This window comes from Mirounga leonina, unplaced genomic scaffold (assembly GCF_011800145.1).
Source record: "Mirounga leonina isolate KUSES-001 unplaced genomic scaffold, KU_Mleo_1.0 Mir_101595, whole genome shotgun sequence".
Classification (NCBI taxonomy): Eukaryota; Metazoa; Chordata; class Mammalia; order Carnivora; family Phocidae; genus Mirounga; species Mirounga leonina.
The window spans coordinates 18,643,198-18,663,284 of record NW_023270158.1 but is presented as its reverse complement, the minus strand read 5'-3'; the positions used below and the strand labels follow the sequence as shown (position 1 = coordinate 18,663,284).

Genomic DNA, 20,087 nt, shown 5'->3' with positions numbered 1-20,087 from the left:
TTTCATTAATCCTCACATCTCTGTTAGGTAATGTTTCCACTTTACCGATTGTTCTGGTAACAGGCTGCTGTGTAGCAAGCCACCTCAGAATGGCTTAAAACAATGACCACATTTATTTTGCGCGTGAATCTGCGAATTTGGGTAGAGTTTGACATGAACAGATGATCTCTTCCACAAGCTATCATAGGGAATGACTCAAAGGCTGAGGGCTGGAATCATCTAAAGACTCCCTCCCTCCTCACTCATAGGTCTGATGGTTGACACTGGCTGTTGGGATTTTTACTGGGTTTGTAGTCTGATCCCTTACCCTTGGCCTTTCTATGTGGCTGCTTGGCTTCCTCACAGCACGGGGGCTGGATTCCAAGGGTGAGCATTCCAAAAGAGACAACCAGGCAAGTTTTATCACCTTTTATGACCTAACCTTGGAAGTCACCCAGCATACTTCAGCCACATTCAATTCATCAAGGCAGTCACCAAGGCCTCCCCAATTCTTAGGGAAAGGAAAAGAGACTATACTTCTTGAGTGGACAGTGCCAAGGTCATAGAAGTGCATTTGGAACTGAAAATATTGTCATAATTTTTGGAAATACAGTCCACCACTCAAATAAAGAAAAAAAAAATGAGGATCAGTGTGGTCAGCAGACAGATTTGGGCAAGAATTTGGGCATACTTGAATGAATATGAATACAAAATGAATCAATTTGTAAAAGAAACTGATAATTGTTCTTTTTGGCCTCCTTAGATAAAAAAAAGTTCAATCAACAATTCCTTTTTTACTTGGCCCATGTCAAATTTATTTCTTATGTATGCAGACTGTTTGCAACTTTAACTTTTGGAATTTTAATTTGGGCAAAAAGTTTTACTCAGAACCTTCCTTCTGTTGCCTGTGAGGCTGACCTTTTACCCAACATTATGGACGTCTGAAAACAGCTCTGCTATAACTCTACCTCAAAAAAAGTGTGTACTTCTCCTTCTCAGTGATCGAATCAGGCATGGCAATGCATTTGATAATTTTTGGTAAACACGGACTCTCCAAACAATTACAGTTTTAGAACTGTTTGTGACGTTAGTTACCAAGTAATCTATTCCAGTCTTTTAATAAATAAATGACATCCAGAAGTTTCTCCAAGTTACACAGATCATCAGTGGCAGAGCTATAACTGGAAGCAGATCCTAAAACAAGAATCTGAAAGCAAATGATGCCTCTGGGAAGTGATACCACTAGCAGGGAAATGGGGAAGTGACAGAGACAAAGAAAGGAAGTGAATACAGTGTCTTAATAGTGCTGGGGGCCTTTGGGAGATAGTGATCTGTGCCTCAGAGTTATCCCATCTTGGGGCAAGAAGTTGAAATATTTATCCACCAACTCCCATCTGTCGTTGATTGCAGGCTGCTTCCAGGGCATTATTTTCATGGTGTTTATGGCCTGCTCTAAATATGAGCCTAGCATATTCCAAAGGCCAGAGAATGCCTTCAGGCAGAAAGTTGCCAGTACTTGCGGTCGGAGGCTGTGGGGACATATGGGGATGGTGTGTGCCAAAGGGATACATGAGGCTTCAACAGCCTCTGCTACATTTGTAATTATTTTATCATCTTTCTTTTCTCTGTTTGTCATATATATATTTACCTAATTTTCCCAATAAAATGAACTTTATCAAGACCTTTCTATAAATGTCAGCCCTGGACTATACAAGTGTTCGTATTGTAATCCACAAAGAAAGGGTCTCTTATTAGGATCACACAAGGCTACAGTCAAAATGGACTTGAGGTGTTAGGGGCTGAAAGAGAATCACTTACAGAGATGAAAGTGTGGACGTTTTATTCTTTGATGCATTATCCAAGGAGCTGAGGTGGGTTAAATAGGTGATGGGGATTAAGGAGGGCACTTGTGATACTTGTGATGAGCACCAGGTGTTGTATGGAAGTGTTGAATCACTATATTTTACATCTGAAACTATATTACACTGTCTGTTAACTGACTGGAATTTAAAGAAAAACTTAAAAAAAAAAAAAAAGGAAACCATTTGGAGAAACCCATTCATTTGCTGCTTTTAGAGTATTTATGATGGGGAAGCTTATGAGAAACCTCAGTCCTTATCCCTTAAAGTATATGGGTGTGTGTTGGGTTTATATGAAAAAAAAAAAAAATGGTGTCTTCTTCTGGCATAGAGTCTTTTAAAAGTTCACGGGTGTCTCCACCTCTGGGACTCACCATGTTGGTAACAACCAGAATGAGGAAAATTAACCTCATTGCAAGATTCAACCTATAAAACTGACCTTGAGCAGCATGGTTTATGGGAACATTTCCACTACTGCACAGAAAGGTCCCATATCTAGGTTTTAGCTCTAGTTATCAATAGATCCTCAATATCAACACATTCCCTCTTCTCCTAAAATACTCCCAGTGTGGGGACATACCAGAAGAAAATGCTTAAATTTAGATAATTCTAGTAGTCAAAAATTTCAAAAAAAAAAAAAAAAAAAACACAACAAAAAACGGTTTGGAAAGAATGGGAAAGTGTGGTGATTGAAATTACCCTTGATTGTGTAGAAAATGTTTCTTAGAAAATTTTGCTGAATCCATGACAGGAATCTAAAAATATCAACTAATCTTCCAGTCTCCTAGGGGGAAAAATGCTTTCTCTGCATCCCTAAAATACATTTATTTCAAACTGTGTTTTCTAAAATATCTGTGTTAAGAGAAAACCAACTAATAGCCCTGTTGATTCATGAAAGTTCTCTCTTGTAATCAATGGATACCTCTATACAGAAGTGATGGCAGTGCATGAAACATACATCTAAATATGTTCCAGTATTATCTGCTAAATGAAACTACATGAAACCATGTGGAACACTTATTTCTAGTATAATAGAGATATGCCATATTTGAGAGCTTCTAGGATGCCATGATGCATTCATAATTAAAGTGGTAGAGTTTCAGTTAAACATGCCATGTTATTCATATTCTAGTTGAGCAGTTCATAAAATAAATGGCTTTAGCTGGTAATCTGAAACTCTTTGCCATGATATTATTTGAATGTCTTTTTATTTCTCTAGTTGCAAATACTTCCTGGTGTAGAATAACTGAAAGGTTAGCAGGAGTCTATGGAATTCCTTTAGGAGAGAAAATATCCTGAGTGAACAATATCTAAAATGTCTATGGGTCATTTAAGCATTCATGTAGAAATAACTGGCTGATCTAGAGGTATTCTAGCCCCTTCTAACCTCATAGTTTCTGAATAGGAAAATGCTAAGAAGTCTTTTATATTTGTTGAAATAAATACAACAGAATGGGTTTGGAATAGGGAAGATTGTAATGGTTTCCTTTTCATTGCTTGATCATCTACACCAGAGACTTTCCAGGCAGACTTCAAACTAACTTTTGAAGATGTTTGTAATAGAATAAAATAATGAGCAACATTTCTAGCTACCTACTCTCTCAGTCTTTCAAAGCTTACCCATTTCAGAAGTTCAAAAAATCTTGCTTCATTTTCCCAAAATGTCATAGTTTCCCTTTTGTGTGTTCATACGTATGTTTTCCTACAGTTGCTGATAGAAACAGTATATACACTGGTACAGAGTTAATTTTTTAATGAGATACTATAAATATTAACCTGCAATCTGCTTGTTTCATACAACAATATTTCACAGAAAAATTTAAACATATTTACATGTAGTTTTAACTCATGCTTATTTTTTCAGACTGGAATCTCACATGGAAATAAACAGAAAGAAAAACATATGAATCATAAATGCACAGCTTAATTAGTTTTTACAAAACAAACAAGTATATCTATAGCTCAGAACAAGATACAGACATTACAAGAATCCCAGAAGCTTCCCTGTTGTCTGGTTCCAATCATCACTTCCCTCCAAAGACAACCAGATTTGGGGTCCTTGGGTGGTTCGGTCCGTTAAGCGTGTGCCTTCAGCTGGGGTCATGATCCCAGGGTCCTGGGATTGAGTCTCCTGCTCGCTGGGACTCCCAGCGAGGAGCCTGCTTCTTCTCCCTCTCCCTCTGTTCCTCCCTCCTCCCACCCCGCTTGTGCTTTCTCTCTTACTGTCTCTCTCTCTCAAATAAATGAATAACATTTTTTTTAAAAAAAGGTAACCAGATTTATCTTTTATCACCATAATTTGGTTTTACCTGCTTTAAATCCCTATATAAATAGAATCACAGAGTAGGCATCTTTAGTGTTTGGTTTCCTTCACTCAGATTATGTTTGTAGAATCCATGCATGTCATTGCACGTAGCAGTAGGTCCATTCTTCCTCACAGCTACAGATTCATTTTTATAAATATAGTCATATATTTTTTATCAATTTTACTGTTGATGAAAATGAGGGTTGTTTCTAATTTTGAGTATTATGGAAAATGCTGCAATTGTTCTCATCTTTGATACAATTATGTTTTTGTTGTTGCTGGTGGTGGTAATATACCTAAAGATGGAATTCCTGTGTTATGCACTATGCAAAATTTTTGTTTTAGAATATTCTGGTCTATGGCCATACCACCCTGAACGTGTCTGATCTCGTTGCATCTCAATAAGAATATTCTGCCACTGGGTTTTTCAAAGAAGTTGTGTAGATTTTCACGCCCATAAACAGTGTATAAGAATTCCATTTCATTATTATTTAGTATTTTCAGTTTTGTTTTGATTTTGATCGTTATCATTACAATGGGTGTGTAGTTATTTTGCTTTGTGGTTTAAATTTTAATACCTTGATACTTTTATAATATTTAACATATTTTCTTATTTCCATTGGCCATTTGGATATCCTTTTTGGTGAAACATTTTTTAACGTTTCAGTCCTTTTGTTAAAATCGGGTTTTCTTTTTTATTGATTTGTAAGAGTACTTTATATATCCTAGATACTAGCAGGGTTTTTTTTGTTTTTTTTTTTTGTTTTTTTTTTACATATACACACATATCATTTCCCACTCTGTGATCTCTGTTATATTCTTTTTCAGTCTTTTACTGAGGCCCTCTGACAAACGGAATTTCTTATTTTTATTAAGTCACTGTGCCAATCTTTCCCCTTTAAGCTTAGTGCTTTCACATCCTATTTTATTTTATTTTTTAAGACAGAGAGAGAGAGTGGGACCCCGCGTGGGGGAGGGGGGGCAGAGGGAGACAGAGAGATAGAATCCCAAGCAGGCTCCATGCCCAGTGCAGAGCCCGAAGTGGGGTTCGATCTCACTACCCAGAGATCATGACCTGAGCCAAAATCAAGAGTCAGACCCCTAACCCACTGAGCCACTCCAGTGCCTCTACATCCTATTTTAAAAATGTCTATCCCAAGGTCATGAAGCTTTCTCTTATGTTATCTTCTAGCAGTTTTAGTGTTTTTCCTTTAACAGTGTTCACATTTAAGTCTAAAATCTAATCTCTAATTGACCCCACATTATTTATTGACAGGAATTTTTATTCCCTACTGAATTGTAGTATTACCTTTATTATAAATCAGGTGAACATTTGGACCATTTGGATATCTTTTAATAAAGCACTGGATTAAAAAAAATAATAATAAAAAAATAAAGCACTGGATTTGGTTCATTTTGATAATAATTTGGGGTCCAAATTTTGTGAATTTTCTGTTTGTTACATATTATTTTTTTTCTTATTGGATTGTCTTTTAAAAACTGATCTGTACAATTTTATTAAAGTAGAGATATTAAGCCTTCCTTATAAATGTTTTTAATGTTTTCCTGTTTATTGATTGCCTTTTCACTTTATTATGCCTTTGGCTTTATAGAAATATTTATTTCTTATGTAGTCAAAAGTGACAGTTTTCTCCTTAAAGTCATCTGGGATTAGCTTTTGGTTTAAGAATGTCCCCACAACTTAAGCTTTTATAGATTTCTCATTTATTAGGTTTTATTTTGTATATGTGGATCTTTAATCTGTATGTAACTTATTTTTTATATAGATTAAGTTACTGGATTCTAACTCTAAGAAAACATTGTAATTATATATTCCATTTTTTAATGACTGGACAGAAATGTCATATACAGTGTATTCTCTTTGGCTGGATCTATTTCTGGACTCTATTCTGTTCTGCCATTTTGTCTGTCCCTGTACCAATACCGTATTTTTCTGATTATAGAAGAATGATAATATAAAATACAGTAGGCCACAGGTTTTGTGATTTTGTTAAAACTTTCTGGATCATGCTCACACTTGTATTCTTTTCTGAAATAAGAGCTATGCTATCTCTCTGAATATTTCGACTTGATGAACTTGTTAGAGAACTGAAACGTCTCAAAAGAATAGGCACTCGGGAAACCCAAGAGGTCTGCCTGTAAACAACAACAAAGACAGATTTTCAATAGGCATAACTACTCAGACTGAAGCTAACTGAGAGTCACCTAGTGGAGACTCCATCCTGAGTCTATTTTTAATCTAAAGGAATTCTGGAACTAAACCTAACTACTACATTTTTGTCAAAATAAATTATCCACTGCCATGCAAATGGCCAATCTGGCGATGGAAAATAGGACAGCAAACATATGTTTTTAATCAAAGGCATTATAATGGGATGGAAAAGGGTTACTGGTAAAATTGTCTTGATGAAGGCACCCAATTGACTGTTTATAAGTCCTCTTATCACAATGGTTTTTCAAACTTGATTGTCCATTGTAATCACCTGGGAGCTTTTTTTTTACAATCCTGATGTCCAGGTGAGAGCCCAGAACAATTAATCATCATGGGGAGGGGAGGGGTGGAAACCAGGCATTAGAGTTTTGTCCAACTCCTCAGATAATTTCACTGTCTACCAATGGTAGAGAAACAGTGTTTTAGGAAGAGGGTAAGGATCGACTCTGAATGGAAATGCAGAAGAAAACAAGAAAAGAAAATCCTTAGCTGTTGCTAGGCCCCTTGCCAAGTTCTGCTTGTAAAGTTCATTTTTCTTTGGTAGGCAATGGGCAGGACTTAGGGTGACCCGGCTACCGCAGGAAGAAGTGCATGATGAATTATACCTGTGGAGGGGTGGGGTGGGCTGGGGGAGTAAGGATACTAACCAAATGAAAGTCACTTCTGACATTTTTAGCAAATAAAGTCATATGAGCTGTTTATAGTCCAATCTAATTCTAGCCTCAGTGGTGGGAGGAAGGGATGGAGGAGGCGGTCAGAGTGAATATACACACTCAAAGAAGGGGTGGGAAGTTTTGGTGAAATCTCCTAAGAAATATGATCATGCTCGGCCTCTGTTCCCCATTTTTTTTTTAAAGATTTTATTTATTTGACACACACAGAGCACAAGTAGGCAGAGCGGCAGGCAGAGGGAGAGGGAGAAGCAGGCTCTCCGCTGAGCAGGGAGCCCGAAGCGGGGCTCGATTCCAGGACCCCGGGATCATGACCAGAGGGGAAGGCAGTCGCTTAACCAACTGAGCCACCCAGGCTCCCTGTTCCCCATTTCTGGTCAGTGCATTCAAGTCAAGATACAACGGTGGGGTGCACACGTGTAAGTGACCCAGCTAGCAAAAGTAAGTGACCCTTCTCCTCAGTGTAGTCATCTTATAAGTGGCAATGCTAAATCATTCATGACCTCACGTGCTGCTTTTAGCAAGCGGCTCCCTAATTGCTCCTGTTTTTGCATCGATTCTGCGCAGCGTGGAAAAGCGAGTCTCCAACTTGCTTGTGGATTTATTGACCACCGGGTCCCTCCTCGGCTTTCACTTTGCAGGCCTCGCCCTCTCTATTTTAGAGTCAGGCGCTGGGAACAACACCTGTTTCCTCCTCTCCAAGCATGGGCTGGACATTTTGACGGTATCCCTTTCAACCAACCCAGGTGTCGGTGTTTGTGTTTTCCAGTTCGCCATCCCTCCCCACCCACCCTCCCCACGCATCCCTATTTCCGTGGCTGTGGGCCCCGGGGAGGAGAGAAATCCACGTTCACACACACCGGATCTCCAGCAAGCTACCTGCTTTGGAGAGCATCAGGCGGACGGCGCGGACCCACCTTCCTCCCAAAGTTTGGGGCGTGGGGGAGCCGGGACAAGGGGCGGGTGGCTATGGCTCAGCCGGGGGGTCCGGAGCAGACCCGGGAAGATGCCGCTGGGGACGGATTCACCGACGTCATCAAGAGTCGCGCTGGTAGGAGCTCGCTGTCTTGCTTTTTGGTGGTGGTGGGGGGGTATGCGGCGTATCCCGCTGCTCTCCGCCCACGCTGTGCCCTGGAAGTTAGCACAGGGTTTCGGAAAGTTGTGGCGCTGAGCGGAGGAGCAGTAGGGGACTGTCACGGCGCCCCCGCGCGCGTGGGGAGGGCGGGGGACCACGCAGGGCGCGTGCGGGGGCGGAGGGGGTGCTGCTCTCCGGGGAGGCAGAAAGTCAAGTTTTCCTTTTGCGTCGAGTGGCTATTGGTGAGGGACTTTTGTCTCTTGTTTGTTTTTGAAAGAAAGCCGCCGGATATCGGTTTTATTATAGAAGGGTAACTTATTTTGAATTTTAAATGTAAAGGAAGGAACAGACCAACTTAAGGAAATACTGTCCTGGCTTTGAGCAGGGAGGGGAGGTGTGAAGAGGGCATGCCTTGTCAGGGTGTGGCCGAGTGGAGACTTAAAAGAAATCCGAGAAGTTTCATCTCCCTTCGTGTTTGTGCTAAGGGAGAATGTCAGAGGGGTGACAGGAAGGCTTGCGTGCCTGGAGCCTAAGTGTACGGGTTGAAAACCAGTAAAGCAGCAGGAACGGAAAGTCTGAGGTTTTTTCGGGGCCCTCCATAGTGCGCTTCCCCCCTCCTCCCCCATGTGTAAATTTCATTTGTAAGGAATCTTCTGGTGGTTGGTAGTTTGGGCCTGCATATGCAAACGCTTGTAAACCACGATAGGTCGGGAAAGCTGCAAATGGAAGCAGCTGTTAAGCTCTCCCAGAGGATGAAGTTTCAGCTGCTTGAATCTGCTGCTCTAGCCCTTGGAAATGCACCAGACTGTGGGCAGCAAAATAACAGGATCGTTCCAGATTTCTTAATATACTTTGCTGGATGCTGAAGAGGACGGAGTATAAAGTCACCGTCCAAGTGTATTGCTGAAGTGAGGTTAAAAGAAATCTCACAGTAGCAAACAAAAATGAGTAAGAAACACAGGAGTTGCGTAAGCTACAGACCAGCAAAGGGTTTAGAAGATTGTAGAGCAGGATTTCTCTTCCCAAGTAGTGTAAATTGGTAAGGACGCCTATAACTTAAAAAAGAATGGTGCCTCTTACAGTGCCTGGGACAAATAATTCTTTCCCATTTTAAAACTCTATTTGCCTTCTTTTCCTCATCCAATTAATAACCTAAAACGCTTCTCAGATTTTAAAGGGAAAAATGGTAAACTTTAAGTGCAATGTCGTTGATCATGCAGCACCTAGAATGACAGAATTGGCTGTAAGTAGTTACCCTAAAATAGTAGTTTGAAGAAATAGATTGGGTAGTTTCATACATTGTGTTAAAGTTACTGTTGTTTATGTTTTATTACATAGTAACTTGTTGCTGTAAGTATCTGAAATATGCAGAAGGATATTTACTATAAACCTGCTAAAGAGTACTATTTTGGAAAAAATGTATTAATTTAAGGATTAATTCTCCAAAGTAACTATGTTTCATTGTGCTTCTTCTACCCTTGTCAGCCTGAGAGAGAGGCAGAAAAAGATCTACATCTATTTTCTCAAAACTAGGTTCATGTGTTTTAAAAATGGCTTGTTCAACTCCATCTCTAAGAAAATTCCATCTACTTTTATATAACTTTGGGTTCCATATTAGCCACTATGGTAGAGAGACACTTTTTTAAATGCAGTGATTGATTTTATTTTTTACAGTTGTGAAACAGCTTTTATTAGATCTGTAAGAAGTCTGGGTGGGGTGAGTTCTAGGTCCAACAGGTTATATAATTTTCAAAATTGGCCTTTATCTTTTTGATAGGTCCTTCCCTTTAAGGGGTTAGGGGGCTTTTATTAAATATAAAATAAAATTGACTTTGAATATTTTAATTTCTGTACCTTTATAAAACCAAGGTGTTAGTCTTGTAGGTTTTTTTTTTTTTTTTTTTAGGTTTTGATTTTGTTTTCTTAATTCTGAGGCATAAGGGGTGGCTGCTATTAATAAATGCTTTTTGTAGCCAATTGCTGTGCATTGGAAAGCATAACGTGGTGGGGCTAACTGTGATGCCAAACAAAGCAAACCGAAAACCTGTTACACTGGCAATATCTCTTTCCACCCCCCACCATTTCTCTATCATGAGTCAGTTTCTAGACCTAGTTGAATGGTAAGAGAAATTTTAGAGTGTGTTATTAAAATGCCTCAAAGGATATAAAAAAAAAGTTAACATAAGATGTTTAATTATATTTTTAGTGGCACTATTGGAGATTATTTCTTATACTGTAATAAGCAGAACTTTCTCTTAAAGATTGAGGACACAAACATGATTATAATAAACCTTTCAGGTTGATCTTATACAGTGGTCTGTGTTCGTGTGATGTGAAATCACAACACTGGAAATTTCGCTATGTCATTTATTATTTATTCTTATCACAATTGTATATTCTTCGCTTACTTGGCAATAAAGGCAATACTTTGATGTGATTATGGTTTACATACGTGACCTCCGTATTCACAACGTGAGTATACGCCTGAAGAGTCCTATATCCTGGGTGAAAACTCTCTTGTTGTTACAAAATGAGTAACACAAACCAGAGCTTTCATTCTTTCAGGTAAGTTTCAGATATCTTAAAGGTAAAATCTCAGCATTTAAAGCATTTCGATACAGTATGTTTACAACTGTCTATTCCTGTTAGGATACCGCAAATAGGGGCACTTGATCTCCTATTGACTGGGTATGCCTTCCTGTAATTAGAAATAGCTCAGTGTAACATAAACAGCCCCATGCTGTTAATCTTTTTAACCCAGATGTAAATTTAACTAGCCTTGGTTTCTTTCATGACTTCTTTTGTTGTTTATATTCATTTGGCATCTCCTGGCATCTTTAGATGTTTTACTGGCACAGAATAATACATAAATAATTGAGTAAAGTGTACCTATGGATTTCTCTCATGAAAGATTTTTTAACCTCTTGAACCCTGAAGTACAGGTATTTTCTTCAGAAGTAAATTAGTTAAGCAGTTTTTGCTTGCTTTAATTTTTTAAAGCAGTTTTTGCTTTTTAAAAAAAGGTATAAAAAAAGATTATTCTTGGTCTGATCTTGGAGACTGCTACAAGATCATTCTAGTGACCCAATTTGCTTTGATAGATTCCATATTTCATTCCAAATTCCAATTATGGAAGATTGTTCCATCAGAACTTTTGATATATTTGATTTTGTCTATCTCCAGTGGTTATAAGGAGACTACTGTACAGAATAATACATTAAAGTTAGGCTAAACAACTATTTTAAAACACACTTGACTTATTTCTTTAGTATTTTAACTATCCCTATTAAAAACAAGAATACAATGTAATTGAACCTATGTTTTCAGTTTGAGTTAATGCTCTTAAATCATGCTCTTATATTGCTATGCTGTAAACGATTAGGTATTCTCAGGATAAACCAAGAATCAAATTAGACCAAATTATTGGGGATTTTACTAAGAAATGAGAAGACCTTTTGAATAACCGTTCTTTCAGAACTACCAATTTCAACTGGAAATATTTTCTTGTTAGGCCATTTAGTAAGTAAGAAATCACTGTGGTAATGAAGCCTGTACTTTTCATCCCAGGAAAATTATATGCTTATATCATCCTAAAGGATTGGGGTAATTCACGGAACATGTTTGTACAAGACCTGTTGTGGTGCTTTAAAAAAAAAACAAAAAACAAAAAACTGGAGTGTTAAGGTTTTGCTTTGCTTTACAAGAATGTACGAGGATTCTTCTCCAGGGAGACTTTGCTAAGGAAATTGTAGGGAGTACTTTCCTTAGATAACAGCTACTAAAATACGTTGTACTAAACTGTAAGTTTTATTCTGTTTTAGGCAATTGGGTATGACAGCCTCCCTATTGCAAAAATAGACCCAAGGACTAGGAGATGAGATAACTTCCATTTTCCTTCTGAATTACAGATAGAGCCATGGAAATTTTGTGGGAGCTAGAACATGTTTTCATGCAAGTTACTTAACATTATACCAATGTTGTTTTCAAATCTATTACATTTTCTCAGTATGATAGTGAATTAGATTCTATTCTTTCCACCAAGGAGGAAAATTAGAAATTTTCATATTGAATTAATGAGTGCATTTGGCTTGAGACTGAGGACAACTTTGAAGTTTCTACTTTAAGTTTTGCGTAAAGTTGATAGCTGCTTCCAGTATAATAAATAAATTAATAAAATAAATAATAAATAATAAATTTAGCCAATTTATCTTGACATTTAGTGATTCTGAGTTCTCTGTGTCAAAAGTGTGTTCTCAGTTATAATGAAATTGAAAGTAACATTAACGAATTCTAATAGTTTTGTGAAAATGTGGTTAGAAGGTTTGCCCTGGCTCTCGAGAGGCAGTCGGGTGACTCTCCTCCTGTCTCCAAGTTCAGTGACCTCCTGTTGGTCTCTTGAAATTACCCTGCTAGGATTATTTATGCCACAGAAATGAGCAAATGCTACTATTCAGGGATTTCTTCTTCTTCTTGGAGAGCTAACTATTAATTATTTACTAGTATACCCCTGGAAATATTAATGAGAAGATAAATAACTTGAAAAAAAATCCATTATGTTGAGGTTGTACATACATTAGATGTGCATTCCTGTGAAGGTAGCCACATAACTAGCCATTAATACGTTTTACATGGCAAGACACTTGGCGGTTGGCTGCTTCTGGTTTGGGCTTGGCAGCTCCATGATACCGGAGCTGGTGTCTCTGTGATGGCCTTGGCATTTTCTTTCTGATGACTCATTGACAGCTATTGTTCAGGCACGACCAGAAGAAAGAAAAAGAACTACCAGTGGGATCTCTTCCAGACTCCCTCCAACAGACTGCTGCTTAGGTCTCATGGCAAATACTGTATTACAGGACCATGCTTGGATGCAGCTCACGCTAAGACGGTGAATATTTGGCTTGTAGAGCCTCTACTGAATTTTGGGAAGAGGAGGGAAGTGGTGCTAGGATATTCAGTTAGGGGAATTGGTTTACTTTGTTTACTTCTGAACAGTTGGGGCTTTTGTCATAGTAACACAGAAAGTGACATTTAAACCCTCAGGTCTCCTTTTCATATGATCATAAATTTAAGTTAGGCTTGGGTCATGAGCTCTCACTCCTCATTGCCTTAAAACAGGTGAAGCCCATCATGGCCCATGGACTTAAAGATTTAATAGCCCTGACTCTGTCCCAGTTTAGGGACATTAAGTCATCCTTTCAATTTTGATCTCCACTGAAACCTGACCTGTCTTATCCCATGAAACTGACATGCTATTTTGAGAATGGGCATAATTTTCCTGACAACAGCAGGCATATGCCCAAAGACAAGCACAGTATGTACATGGCAATGATATGGGGCTATATTTTAATCCATAAAAGCTGATTGGAATGACCACTTGAGAACACCTTTAGGACCTCTGTTCTGCCATTATGGTAACTAAAAACTGGTTCACTTGGGAAGCATCTTTTGCTGTAAAATGCCCCCATCTGCCCTGTCCCTTCTCCACACTACCCTGTTACTCCTGCCCCTTCTAGTAACATCATTAGAAGTACCAAAGATGAGTTATCAGTTCTGAATTTGTATTATTTACGGTAGGGGAGTTCTTTTATCATCACCTGTCCTGAGGAATCATCTTGTCAAACCATCACAAAAATGAGTAGAAAATGGAAAAAAGGCATTATTGTGGCTTCAATATATTTCAAATAAGATAGTTCTACGTGAATATATTTAAAGAAGTTCTTACTCAAAGCACATAGTAACAAGGATTAAATCTGTGGTAGGAGTTTGCAAAAGATTAAAGGGAAGCTGAATTTTAAGGAGCAAAAAGACAGGTAGTAGTGTGACCTGGTGGGGAAGTCACTGGAGAGCTATAATTACATGTTCCTCTTACCAAGGTAGAGAATATTAGTCAGGCTCTTCAGAAAACACAAGTGGGAATTATCATTTGTGCATGAGGAAATTTGGAGACAGCAGTAACCATGAAGTTCCTGGCTGTAATTCTCTATACTGAGCTATATAACTACCTAGAATTTTTTTTTTTTTTTTAATGTGAATGCCTGGGCCCCTCCTACAGAGCCTCTGATATAGTTTGTTTGGCTGGTGTGGACATGGGTACTGAGTCTCTACCAGGAATTCTAGTAAGAATTCCTGTTTTGAGAAGTTTTGAAAAGCTCTTGCTTGTACTTCTTGTTTTCCTTTTTTTTTTTCCTTTTTTTTCATTTAATGGTGCAAAACACCAATGCTGATTTGACATGCATCCATATAAAACTTTTTCTCACAGAAGCATGAATCCAAAGGAACTGATGTAATCACTATGTGGAGCCTACTGTATTAGTATTAGAATATTTTCTTTTATACTCTAAAACACCTTTATTATGTTTGATGAGGTAGATTGACAAGAAGACAGAGGTGCCCAAGGTCAGTGAAACCTTGAGCCAGTCAGATCTGTCATGTGATGACTTCCGAACATAGTAGAACTTTGACCGTGCTCAAGAGCCTCTTGGTAGCCTGGTTGGAGCTAGCAGCTTGGAGAAGGGGCGCAACGGTGCACCCGTGGCACTCTCTTGCTGGTCCAGGCTCCTGTGTTTTTTGTTTGTTTTCAACTTGGCTTTTGGTTTTTGCTAGGTTGGGCAACTGTAGAAAATTTCTGTTTTTCTCATGATTGTATGTGAAAGGTCATTGGCAGTTCTCGATGATTTATGCCTACAAAAGTGGTACCCCTTCTCTAGGCACTCTGAAAATACCACCCCAAAATCTATTAAATCTATTGTGTTAACCTTAAAAATAAAACTGTCTGTTATTTTACCAGCAAAAATGGGTTTATTCGGCAATAACAGATTTTGTAATTCGGGACATGCCTGCTAAGGTACAGCCATAGGCAAGTCCTTGGATGATGAAGCAGAGGAATGCTATTTTATGGGGAAGAGGGAGGCAGTTGGGATTGTTTAGAACAAAAGTCGAGTTGTTGAAAGGTAGCTGGTATCTTGTGGGAGATAGAATGTACATCTTTTCCCTATTGGGGCCTCCAATTGATGATTCTTTCCTGCTGAGGATTCTTCTGTTGAGGCCTGTAAGTAATTGATAATTTTTCCTGTAATTGACCTTGATCGGTATGGTCCTCCCTTCTAGCCTTGGACTCTAGTGAAGTTTCCCTTTATTTTCACAGTTGTGATAAAAATAAGAGCTAAGAGGACTCATGAGTTAGAAGAGTAGAGAATAACTTGCAGACTATGAGTTAGATACCTGAATTTGTAAAACCGTTGATAGCCTGAATAGTCATTCACACCGAAATGTGAAATAATTAACTTCATTCTTTTTCTTTCTAACATTGATCCTTCATTGCCCAAATTGGGATTTGGGATCGAGTGGGTAGAAGAGAAGTGTTCTTAGTCACAGAGGTGACAAACTGGGAGGTAATAGGGAAAATTAAGCCCAAAGGTGTGTTTTGTTTGACATGTAGTGTCAAAAAGGGAGAGGAGATTCCCTAGAACATGGACCTATAATTCTGGAGAGCCCTGATACCCTCTGTAATACTGGAATACTATATAACACTATTCCTTATTCTGTTTCCTAAATCCTATTTCCTTTCAAACCCATAAGGCATTTTTGTTTGTTTGACCAGGTTCAGAGCTTGGAAGCAGAATAGACATACTCTACCTTATTGTGATGTGGGAAGTTTGAGGAGAGAAGGAAGCTCTGTGGTAAAGGAGACTTTGATGAAAGTTAGGATTCTTATCTACGTAGGTAGTTTTAATGTAGTCAAAGAAAAATTGACTTTTTACATTGGTGTTAGGACTACACCAAAAAGAGAAGGGGGGTAGCTAGTTCTCCTATTTCTTCGATTTCCTTCCTCTTTTAACCTTCTCCTTTCTTCCTTAAACCTCGTTGTCACTCCTCTCAGAAATAAGTGTTCTGAATACTGTAGGACAATTACATAACGATATGAATGGACTCCTTTGGAATGGCTTCATCCCTTTGCCACAATTTTGTAGCATTAGGCCCGTGGGGAAGTATGTTCCAAGTTTCATTATGCCAATTTTCAATTCAATTTTCAGATATATCTTGTATAAATTTTGGACTGCTTGCACTTTATTTTACAACATAACTTCTATGTTTAAAAATTTTTGGCTCATTTAAAATTAGGTTTGTGAGATGATACAAGGACGATCTGCTATGGTTATTACAAATATCCTGGACAGATAGCAGTCTCAGTGTTCAACTGCAGTGGTTCTCAAACTTAAGTGTGTGTCAGAATTCTCTGGAGGGCTTAAAACACAGATCGATGTGCCTCACCTTCAGTTTTCTGATTGAGTAGTTGTAGAGTGAATTGTGAGAAGCGGCATATCTCACAAGTTCCCAAGTGCTGCTGATCCTGCTGTTCTAAGGACTACACTTTGAGAAACGGTACTCTATTACAGAAGTTAGGAAGGAATTAGTGAGCAATCACTGGTTGGTTAAAAACACGAAGGAGTGAGAAATTCTTGGTTCTAGGAAACAAAGAACCATACAGGACTGTTCAGAGCTTTTGGAGATGGAGTTGCTCCTACAGTGTGCATCCCTATGACATGAAGATGAGTGGTTCTTTAATCCTAGCCGTTTAACCCCTATCTGAACACTGAAAGGAGAGGGCCAAGGCAGTTGAAATGACTGAAGACTTCTATAGACATGAGTATTTAACTGGAGCTTGATCATAAATTCTGTGTATCCTTTGTATATCTTCTCCTTTTAAATTACTATTTAAATCCAATAGAACTAATGTTATATGATGCATATGTGTGTCTATTTTATGTCACAGATGAACAGGTGATATTACATATAGTTAAGTTCTTGGTTAAGCTGTTTGCCCAAACCAATGTTTTCCTTTGCTATTCTGCTTTGTCAGGAGTGTAGCAGAGCTTCCCTCTGCCCCAAATCCCTCAAGCACACACTCAGTCACTAAAGGTAGATAACTATAGAATGTCTATTTAACACATCGTAAATTCTTGAAAAGAAAGATCACCAGCCAGAATTATTTGAACTAATATTTTGCTGTCTACCACAATATGCCATTTTTTTTTCCATTAAATTGTCCTCTATTGAATTTGAATAGTTTGTAAGCTTATACTTCTTGGAACATTTATTCCATGTACTTTTATTATTTTTTAAAGATTTTATTTATTCATTTGAGAGAGAATGAGATAGAGCATGAGAGGGGGGAGGGTCAGAGGGAGAAGCAGACTCCCTGCTGAGCAGGGAGCCCGATGCAAGACTCGATCCCGGGACTCCAGGATCATGACCTGAGCCGAAGACAGTCGCTGAACCAACTGAGCCACCCAGGCGCCCTCCATGTACTTTTAATACACTTTGATCAAATAAGTTTGGGGCACATAGGTTAAACAATGTTAGCAAATTTCTTAATGCTTCATTTCTGAGAAATTTTATTAGGCCTAAGTACATAATAGCAAATTCAAGAGAAGACTGAGTTTTTCAAACTTATTTTATCGTGGACTTTTTTTTGAGAAGTTTTTTTGTGGATTGTTTCATGGAGCTTAATCTGGGAAATAGAAAATAGAAAGTCTAAGTGTGTATGAATGAAAATACATCAACTCAGGGATCGATTGGTTTATTCCAGCTGACTTGTCTATCTGGTTTGAAACCTCCTTGCCTTCTACACTACTCAGTGTTTTCTCTAGCAGGCTGTAAGGCCTTAGTCCCTGATGATAATCACCCTGGTTATAAGAGGGTCATCCTGATATTTTTTTAAATAGCATATAGTTTCTGTAATGATTTGTGGAGAATGTTCTAAAAATAACTGACAGAATATAGCCCAAATAAAAAAATCACCTAAGTAACCCTCATCTAAACTGTTAGCATTGATGTGTGTGCATTCATATATATTTACACATATATACATGAACATATGTGTGTGTAGACACAAGGTATAATACTATATATGTACATTCTATATCGACAGGATAAAAGTGATTTGTATTTATGATATGTGATATGTAAGTGTGGTAAAACATGTGAGCATAAACCTAACATGCATACTATTGTGTAATGATTTTGTCCATCAGTGTAATATAAACATGTCACCCCATCATTATATTTTCTTTGATAATACCTGTTTCAATCAGATGTAGGTGGCATATTAGAGTCACCAAGGTGGGATCCAGAAAGGGCTACCAATGCCCCCAGAGTCTTTGAAACTACTGTGCAGTATATTGTGGGGAGAGTTGGAGGTGAGATCTCACATCCACCCATGAAAAGATGTTTTTCATAAAATGTGTCTCATAAATGTGGTTTCTACCCTTACTTGGTTACATAATTATGTGAATCATTTAAATCTTGTTAAAAGTTTGTTGCTGTTTCTAAAGGACAGACAAGGACTGGATTGATTCCTGGTCAGTCAGAAATACATATAGAAGGAAATATTCAGATAGATCTAGAAGACTGTACAAAACAAAACTTTACTGGATGAGAAGAAGGAATACATACCGTCCTGGGGATGTGGCCTTAGAGAGACAGGGGAAAAAGTGAATGCTGCAGTATGTGAAACAAGGGTATTGAACTGGAATAAGCATTGAGGGTGTAGATGCAGTAGTACATGGGGAGGACTGAGAGAAGTCAGTATGGACATGACACTATAGTGTTGGTCAAGTGATTGGAACCGGAGGGTACTTTGATCATTCCATATATTGTTTTAAAGATTTTATTTATTTGACAAGACAGAGCACAGCAGGGGGAGCAGCAAGCAGAGGGAGAGGGAGAAGCAGGCTCCCCGCCGAGCAGGGAGCCCAACGCAGGGCTCGATCCCGGGACTCTGGGATCACGACCCGAGCCGAAGGCAGATGCCCAACAACCGAGCCACTCAGGCACCCCCATTCCGTACGTTTCAGTAAGAAAGCAAAGTGAATTTGAGAATTGACCTGCAATGTAAAAAATAAATTCCATAGCTTTAATAGATACCTTGCTCCTGATAAAATAATTGTATTAAATCTATTCTCCTGTCTATATATTATGACATGAGAGATTTATTTTAAAATTAAGAAGCAGGCTTGACAGTGTTTGTCATGGCCTAAGTCATATATAATGTAAAATATGTTATTAACCTATATGAAGCACCAAAAAATCTCTAAATGTATTTTCTCAAATACATTTAGAAATGTATTTTCTCAAATACATTTAGAAATGTATTTTCTCAAATTTATGCATGGCGAATTACTGAGGTCATATAACTATAGGTTTGGGAATAGGCTGGTTTTGAATCACAAATGGAACTCTCTTACGAAGAAAATTTCCAGAATGAACCCCATGAGAAATACATTATTAATTATAGCTAGTCAAATGTGAGAAATGCTTATTTTATTTCATAGAGATACTTGTTTTTGTTTTAAGATTTTATTTTACTTGAGAGAGAGAGAGAGAGAGAGTGCACACACAAGCAGGGGGAGTGGGAGAGGGAGAAGCAGGCTCCCCACAGATCAGGGAGCCCGACTCAGGACTCAATCCTAGGACCCCAGGATCATGACCTGAGCTGAAAGCAGACGCTTAACAGACTGAGCCACCCAGGCGCCCCAAAATTCATATTTTGTGATAGAGTAGCTATTCTCTAACACTTTAAGTCAATTACAGTTTGGTTCAGATTAATGGTCATATTACACATTCTTAAAGTTTTTGATTAAAATTCTAGTTATAAAACAATTTATTCACTGAATCAAAACAGGGTCAATATTTTTTTTAAAAAAATTGATGGACATTTGAGCAGATCAAGTTAAAAAGTAGTTAGAAATCTGTATCTTGGATGTACTTTAATTAGATTCAGAGGGATAAGGCAGGGTCTGTTAATATATAGAATAAATCATGCTTTTATTGTGTGTTTTCTTCCCATTCCTAAGGACCAAAACTTAAATGTAACTGCCATTCGGTAGTAGTAATTATTTTTCAGAAAAAATATTTCTTTTTTTTAATATTTTATTTATTTGACAGAGAGAGACACAGTGAGAGA

General features: G+C 38.2%; 1 pseudogene; it reads left to right on the top strand.

The window, feature by feature from the left end:
- Window positions 1-8,016: 8,016 nt before the first annotated feature.
- LOC118004693 overlaps window positions 8,017-20,087 on the top strand; it is a 73,852-nt pseudogene continuing 61,781 nt past the window's right edge.